Raw genomic sequence first — 6695 nt, 5'->3', positions numbered from 1 at the left:
AGCTGGAAATCAGGGTCAGTTGTCAACAATCTGGTTTGAAAAAAAGTTTACAACACTGATAAACTCTAACTGTAATCATTATTTCCATTCTTTTAAGTTAGATTCCTGTGTTTGTTTTTATTTAGAAATATTTAAAAAGGTGGTTCATCTGAGTGTGCCAGAGTCCCAGAACTGGTTGAAAATTCTTATGTGAGTTTTCATGCAATTAAAAGTGTTAACACCTAAAAGCTTACTCCTTTATTTCTATGCAATTTGTGTGTAACATTGACTCAACAACAACAAAACCACAAGAACAACTGCAGTATCAGTAGCAACAACAACAACAACAACAACAACAACGACAACAACATATAATCATTCCCTTCAGCCTGGGGGAAATTTGGAGCTGTCAAATAAACTAGAGTATTTCAGCTGAAAATTCATTCTGCTTTGTTTCATATGTAAGGAGGTTAGAAGTCATAGTAACAAATAAAAAACAAATGGACTAAGAAAATCAACAACTCTTCTAGGATTCCCAAGAGAGTTGAGGACCTAATGGGCAAATTGCTGCCCCAAGATTAAAAAGACAGGTGGATACAGAAAGTAATGGTTTACAGAAGCAGACGCTCACTAGGGCAAACCTTACCTAGAACCAGTGCCAGCGCCGGAAAACCTGAACTGTAACTGATGAATTGCTGAGGCTCAGCGTGGACCACTCTGAAAGTTAAAAACTTCTGAGGCACCTAGTCAAGGTGAGGGCAGTGGTGATGGGGGGACAATCATGTGAGGTTTTTTTCTACCTTCAGGAGCTCTTCTAGGTTCTCACAGTAGGTGAAGTAAGTGTGTGTGTGTGTGTGTGTGTGTGTGTGTGTGTGTGTGTGTGTGTGTGTGTGTGTGTGTCCCCTGGAGCTTCCATCAGGGGGAAGAGAAAAGGAACCATTTTGAAATATACCAGAGCATTCTATTTTTCTTAATAAGGCCAGCCCTCAGGAGAAACTAGTTAACCAGGGCTTAACTTGCTGGGACCTTATCAGAACCTAAATGACCTGCAGGAGGGAAAATTCTGTTGACTGAAAAATAATATCGACTATGTATTCCATCACCAAAATGGATGTATTCTAGAAAAGGAAAAAGGGCTGCAGCCCAGCACATGCAGACATGGCAAGCCACGTGCGCATTCTGGCTTGTGTGTCAAGATGGAGGGTATTTAAGGCAGGGAGACAGGAAGTTAGAACCACAGAGTTTTAGGAAAAAGAAATTAGAACCATAGAGTTTGACTAGGTGTTTTCGTGAACTTCTACAAGTCCCAGCTCCTACCATAGACCCCCTACACCTGATCAGTTTCATTAAAGTCCCAGTTCATCTTTATCATTCCCCTCTGTTGATGGAGCTCTTTCTCAAAAAGCATTACTGATCAAGTCAGGTCTTCCGACTTTAGCCTTTTTTGTCCCTCCATGTCAGGAAGGATCTTTTCTGGGTGTCGTCTCTCACATCAGAGAGAAAATGCATGGATTGGGAACAGCTGGTGTCCAGAGTTAACAGGTAACAGGTGCAGAGCTTAATAACAAGAAGGATTCAAAACAGAATTAGAACAACATAGCAACATAGTGTATATGATGAATTTAAACCAGGAGCTCCAACCTGTAGATAATGAAACAAAGACCATCATTATCTTAGATAGATCAAAGCTCCTGATGACAGATTCAACAACCAGAAAATTTCCCTCTTTCACAATAGCTTAGGAAATGTAAACAACGGCTTGTTTCTTCCAAGGAAAAGAGAAAAAAATGAAATAAAAATCAATAGTAAGAGCTGTACAGGACTGATCCAGTCGTTTTGGCAATTTGTCTCCTTCAGAGTTCACCTGCTTTAATTTTTGTCAGCTTTAGTTTCAGATCATCAGATTGTGTGTATTTCTAGTCAGGGTTGGGTGCTTTCTTTGGGTGTGACACATGTATCCAAGAGTCTACTCCCTGGAATTTAGCAGCACAGGGGTTAGTCAACAGTCTCTGGTAAGGGCCCTTCCAGCGAGGATGGAGGGAATCCTTTTTGAGGTGTCTTTTCCAGTAAACAAAATATTCAGCTTGTAGAATGTGGATTTTGAGGGTTTTTTTTGTTTCCCTGGAGTGCACTATGAAAAGATTTTTTTACTAAAGAATGGTTATTTTCAATAGAAGCAATTAAGCCTTTACAATATTGAAGTATGTCTCCTTTTACCAACTGTGGGTCAGAAGAAGCAGGAGGCAAATGCATGGGGTGTCCTGTAATTATCTCGAAAGGCGAAAGCTTATGTGTCCCAAAAGGAGTAAGCCTGAGATTTAAAAGGACTAACGGCAATGCTTTTGGCCAAGGCATTTGAAGAGTTTCTGTAAATTTTGCCAATTGAATCTTAACAATGCCATTAGTATGTTCAACTAAACCTGAAGACTGAGGATGGTAAGCACAGTGAAGATGTTGTAGAACTGGCCAAATAGCAGACTTGTAGCACCTGACCAGTAAAATTAGTTCTTCGATCATTGTGGAGTTTGAGAGGAGTCCCTCAAGTAGGAACAATCTTCCTTAACAGGACTTTAGCCACTGTAAGAGGCATTAGCTTGTCTATAAGGGAAAACTTGTCCAGTGAGAAAACATACATATTATGACTAAAACATATTTGTATCCATGAGATGGGGGAAGCTATATAAAATCTATTTGCCAAAACTCAAATAGCCCATTTGGCAACTTAAAATGTCCAGGAGCAGTGCAAGTAGCCTTCCCTGGTTGTACTATGGACAGGTGGGACACCTGAGGTGGGCACTTTTTGCATCATTGTTAATATCTCCCCACCAATACTGATTCATGAATGCTATCATTTTGTCAGTGGACCCATGGTTTCGTGCATATACAGTAGTCAAGAGTGGGAATTTTAGAGTTTCTGATGAGACTAGATTGTTATTTGGTCCCAATCCGAGCTTTTCCTTTTTATCAAACCAGCAATTGTTGGATTTCCAATCTTGTTTTTCTTCTTCTGAAGCCAAATGTTGGGCTTCTCTGGCCAGCTTTTCTAGGTTATCAATTGGGGAAACATCTCTTTGGACCATGACAGGATTTTGACTGCTGATGATGCCTTTAAGGGCAGCACCCTTAAAATAAATGTCAGCAAGGTGATTTCCTTTAGCCTCCAGGGAGTCAAGTTTAGAATGTCCTGGAATCTTAATAATAGCTAATGTATCAGGTAAAAGTATAGCATCCAAAAATTCCTGAGAATGTATGGACCATTTTAAATTTCATCTCCATTGGAGATAAAGAAACCATGCTGTTTCCATACCATTCCAAAGTCATGAACTACTCCAAAGGAGTATCTATTGTCAGTATAAATGTTGACAGCTTTACCCTTTGCTAAAATGCAGGCTCCAAGTGAAGGCATGTCATTCAGCCTGCTGTGCAGAAGCAGCCAAAGGCAAAGATGCTGCCTTGATAACTTCAAAAAGGGTTACAACAACATAACCAGCACAGTTTGTGCCATTTTCATTTTTTAAGTATGAACCATCTGCAATTTACCTAGAGGAGTCTCCTGCAAATTGTCACAAGGAGTCATGAGGTGATCTGTCAGTGTCAAGCAGTCATGAGGTGCTTCATCAGTTTCAGAAGGGAGAATAGTAGCTAGATGAAGGTTATTGCAATGTGAAATAATTATATGGGAAGCAGTTGACAAAAGGATTTCATAGGAAGTAAGGCGGCTAACTGAAAGATGCTGGATGTGATGAGAATTCAGGAGAACTTCTACTGCATGAGGTACAAAGATGGTTAGAGGGGATTCTGCAATAATTTCCTCTGTGGCCTTAACCAAGAGGGCAGTAGCAGCAACGGCTCTGAGGCAAGGAGGATATTCCCGAGCCACAGGGTCCAGTTGTTAACTATAGCATCCTAGGGGTTTATGTTGATCCCCATGTTTTCCAGTGAGCATCCCAAAGGCATATCCTTCCTTTTCATGCACAAAAAAGAAAAACAAAATCTGATAGTTAGGAAGCCCTAGAGAAAGTGGGTTTATTAAACTCTCCTTTAAGGCCTTTAAAGTCTATGCCATCCTCGTCTTTCCATGAAATTGGGTCAGACTGTCATTCTTTAGTAAGATATATAGAGGTTTTGCCATAAGAGAGAGATTTGGGATCCAATTTCTGCAATAGCCGACTAGCCCAAGGAAACCTTGCAACTGGTGCTTAGGTTTGGGCCTTGGGAAACTTAGGACCCCATGAAGCCTACCTGGATTCAGGTGTAGTCCTTGTTCTGATATCAGATGTCTCAAATACTTTACCTGAGTTTGGACAAATTGTAGAGACCTTATGTCCCTTTAAGGCCAAAATTTCTAATAGATGGATGCTATCTTCCTGTGAGGAAACCTGAGAAGAAGAACAAAGTAGTAAATCATCCACATATTGCAACAAGGTGGAATCTTTAGTGAAAATTATATTGTCCAAATCAGTCTTCAGAATTTGTGAGAATAAGAAGGGCTTTCAGTAAAACCCTGAGGCATTGCTGTCCAGGTAAATTGCTTTCCTTCCCAAGTGAGGCAAAAAGGTATTGGCTAACTCCATAACTGGGATGCTAAAGAATGCACTACATAAATCAATTACTGTAAAGAATTTACTTCCAGTCGGGGTAGATGCTAGCAGTATAGGAGGGTTAGGAATGACGGGATGTTGAAAGATAACAATGTGGTTTATTGCTTGAAGGTCCTGGACAAACCTCTACCTTCATCCCTTTGGCTTTCTCACAGGTAAAAAAGAAGTATTACAAAGACTAGTGCAAGGAATAATAAGACCCTGAATTACGTAATCTTCTATTATGGGCTTTATACCTTGAAGGGCCTCTTTACATATAGGATATTGATTAATTCTGGGCAGAGGTTTTGAAGGATCAATTTGAATCTTAATAGAAGGTACACTGTGGATTCTGCCTATGTCAGTTGAAGATTTTGCCCATAAAGAAGATGGTAGTTAGTCCAATATGGACAATTGATCAGTGCTCTAAGATTCAGTTACTGTACCGTCAAAAACAGTACAAATAAAAGATGTTGAAAAGCCATGTAATTCACCTAACTGGCCATTCTGACAGTTACCATCAAACTCTAACATTATTTTTCCCTTTTGGGAAAAAGATATTCCAGCATGATACTTCTCTAAGAAGTCTTGGCCTAATAAGTGGGTAGAGGCAGAAGAACTAAGGAGAAAACAGTGTGTATCTCTTAAGGGGCCTAAGCAAAAAGGAATAGGTTCAGAGATGTGTACCTGCTGAGGCTTATTTGAAATCCCCACTATTTGAAGTGTTTTATTATTTTTTATTACTTTTTTATTACTATTTATTACAGGGGCTGTTTTATGACAGTGGGGTTGAGTACTGAGTGTGGCACCAGTGTCAATAAGAATAGAAACAGTTTCCTTACCAATTTGAAGGAAGTTTTTCCAAGCTGAGTAAGAGGAAGGATTGGAAAAAAGACCTGTAGGTCCTCAGAGCCCCATCACTGGGGATTAGGAGGACTTCAAAAGGCTGTTTAGCAGGCTGAGAGCAAGTGAAACACATAAACAAAGCAATTCCTTTTCCAGTATCCTGGCTCTTTGCAGTAATAGAAAAAAATTGCTCCAGATTTGCATACGGCCTCTCATTTGCCAAGGCTGAGAATTAAAAATCCTGGCACTCTTACTTTGAGTTGGCTCATCTAGAGTCCAGGGAAGCTGATTGGCCAAATTAACCAAATCCAGAGTGGCCATAGTCTCATATTCCATCCCGGCTCTCCTAACTAGGAGGGAAAGATTTCTGTTCAGCTCACTGACAAACAAAGAATTAAAAGCTACCCATGTGGAGTCAACATCTGATGGAAGACCAGAGTTTTCCTTAAAAACAACCTGAATTCTGTGATAATAGTCATGAAGAGACTTATCAGACTTTTGTGAGCAAGTCTGAATTTTGCTCTAACTAGCAGACTTTGGGAAAGTCTTAGGAATTGCTTGGTGTAGTTTTTGAGCAAGTTCCCTGGCTTCTTCTCCATAATTGGAGGTTTGCTTTTTAAGTTTCTTTCCGGATGTCCCTATCTGGCAATTCTCACCTAATGTCAAGCCTGGCCTTCACCAACTAACATATGAATTAACTGATACAAATCAGAAAACCCAGGCTGATAGGCTTGAATAAAAAATATCAAATTCCTCAGCAAACCTGTGAGTTAACTTAGGGAATTCCTTTACGATGGCTCGTAACTCAACTTTAGTTCAGGGGACATATGAATCTTGGGGTCTGTTAGGATCCCCAGGGGGCTTAATTTTAAATAGGAAAGTACTGATAAGTTCAGAGGAAGGAAATAGCAGGAGAGGATTCAGGGAAAATGGCACTGAGGGCGGAGCCGAAGGCAAGGAAGGCTGTAGTGGAAGACAAGATGGTGCTGAAAGTGGAGCTGAGGGAAAGGAACTGGGGCGGAAGCTTGAGACAAAGTATCCACAGAACAGGATGGACCCAAGGACGGAGCCTGTGACAATGCGGAAGAGGGGGGAGAGCAAGACCATGCTGCAGAGGGTGAACCAGTGGCTTCAGATGCCATTTTCCCTCTTTTTGAATTTTTAGTAGCCTCTGTTAACTTTAAGACTTTACTTCGCAAAAAGGCAACCTCAGATTCATAGTCTTGTTTGGAAGCCTCAATATTCAAAATAGGCATTCCACTCAGCTTCATCAATATTAGTGCTATTATT

This window comes from Hipposideros armiger, unplaced genomic scaffold (assembly GCF_001890085.2).
Source record: "Hipposideros armiger isolate ML-2016 unplaced genomic scaffold, ASM189008v1 scaffold_181, whole genome shotgun sequence".
Taxonomy (NCBI): domain Eukaryota; kingdom Metazoa; phylum Chordata; class Mammalia; order Chiroptera; family Hipposideridae; genus Hipposideros; species Hipposideros armiger.
Note: the sequence above shows the minus strand (reverse complement) of the source record.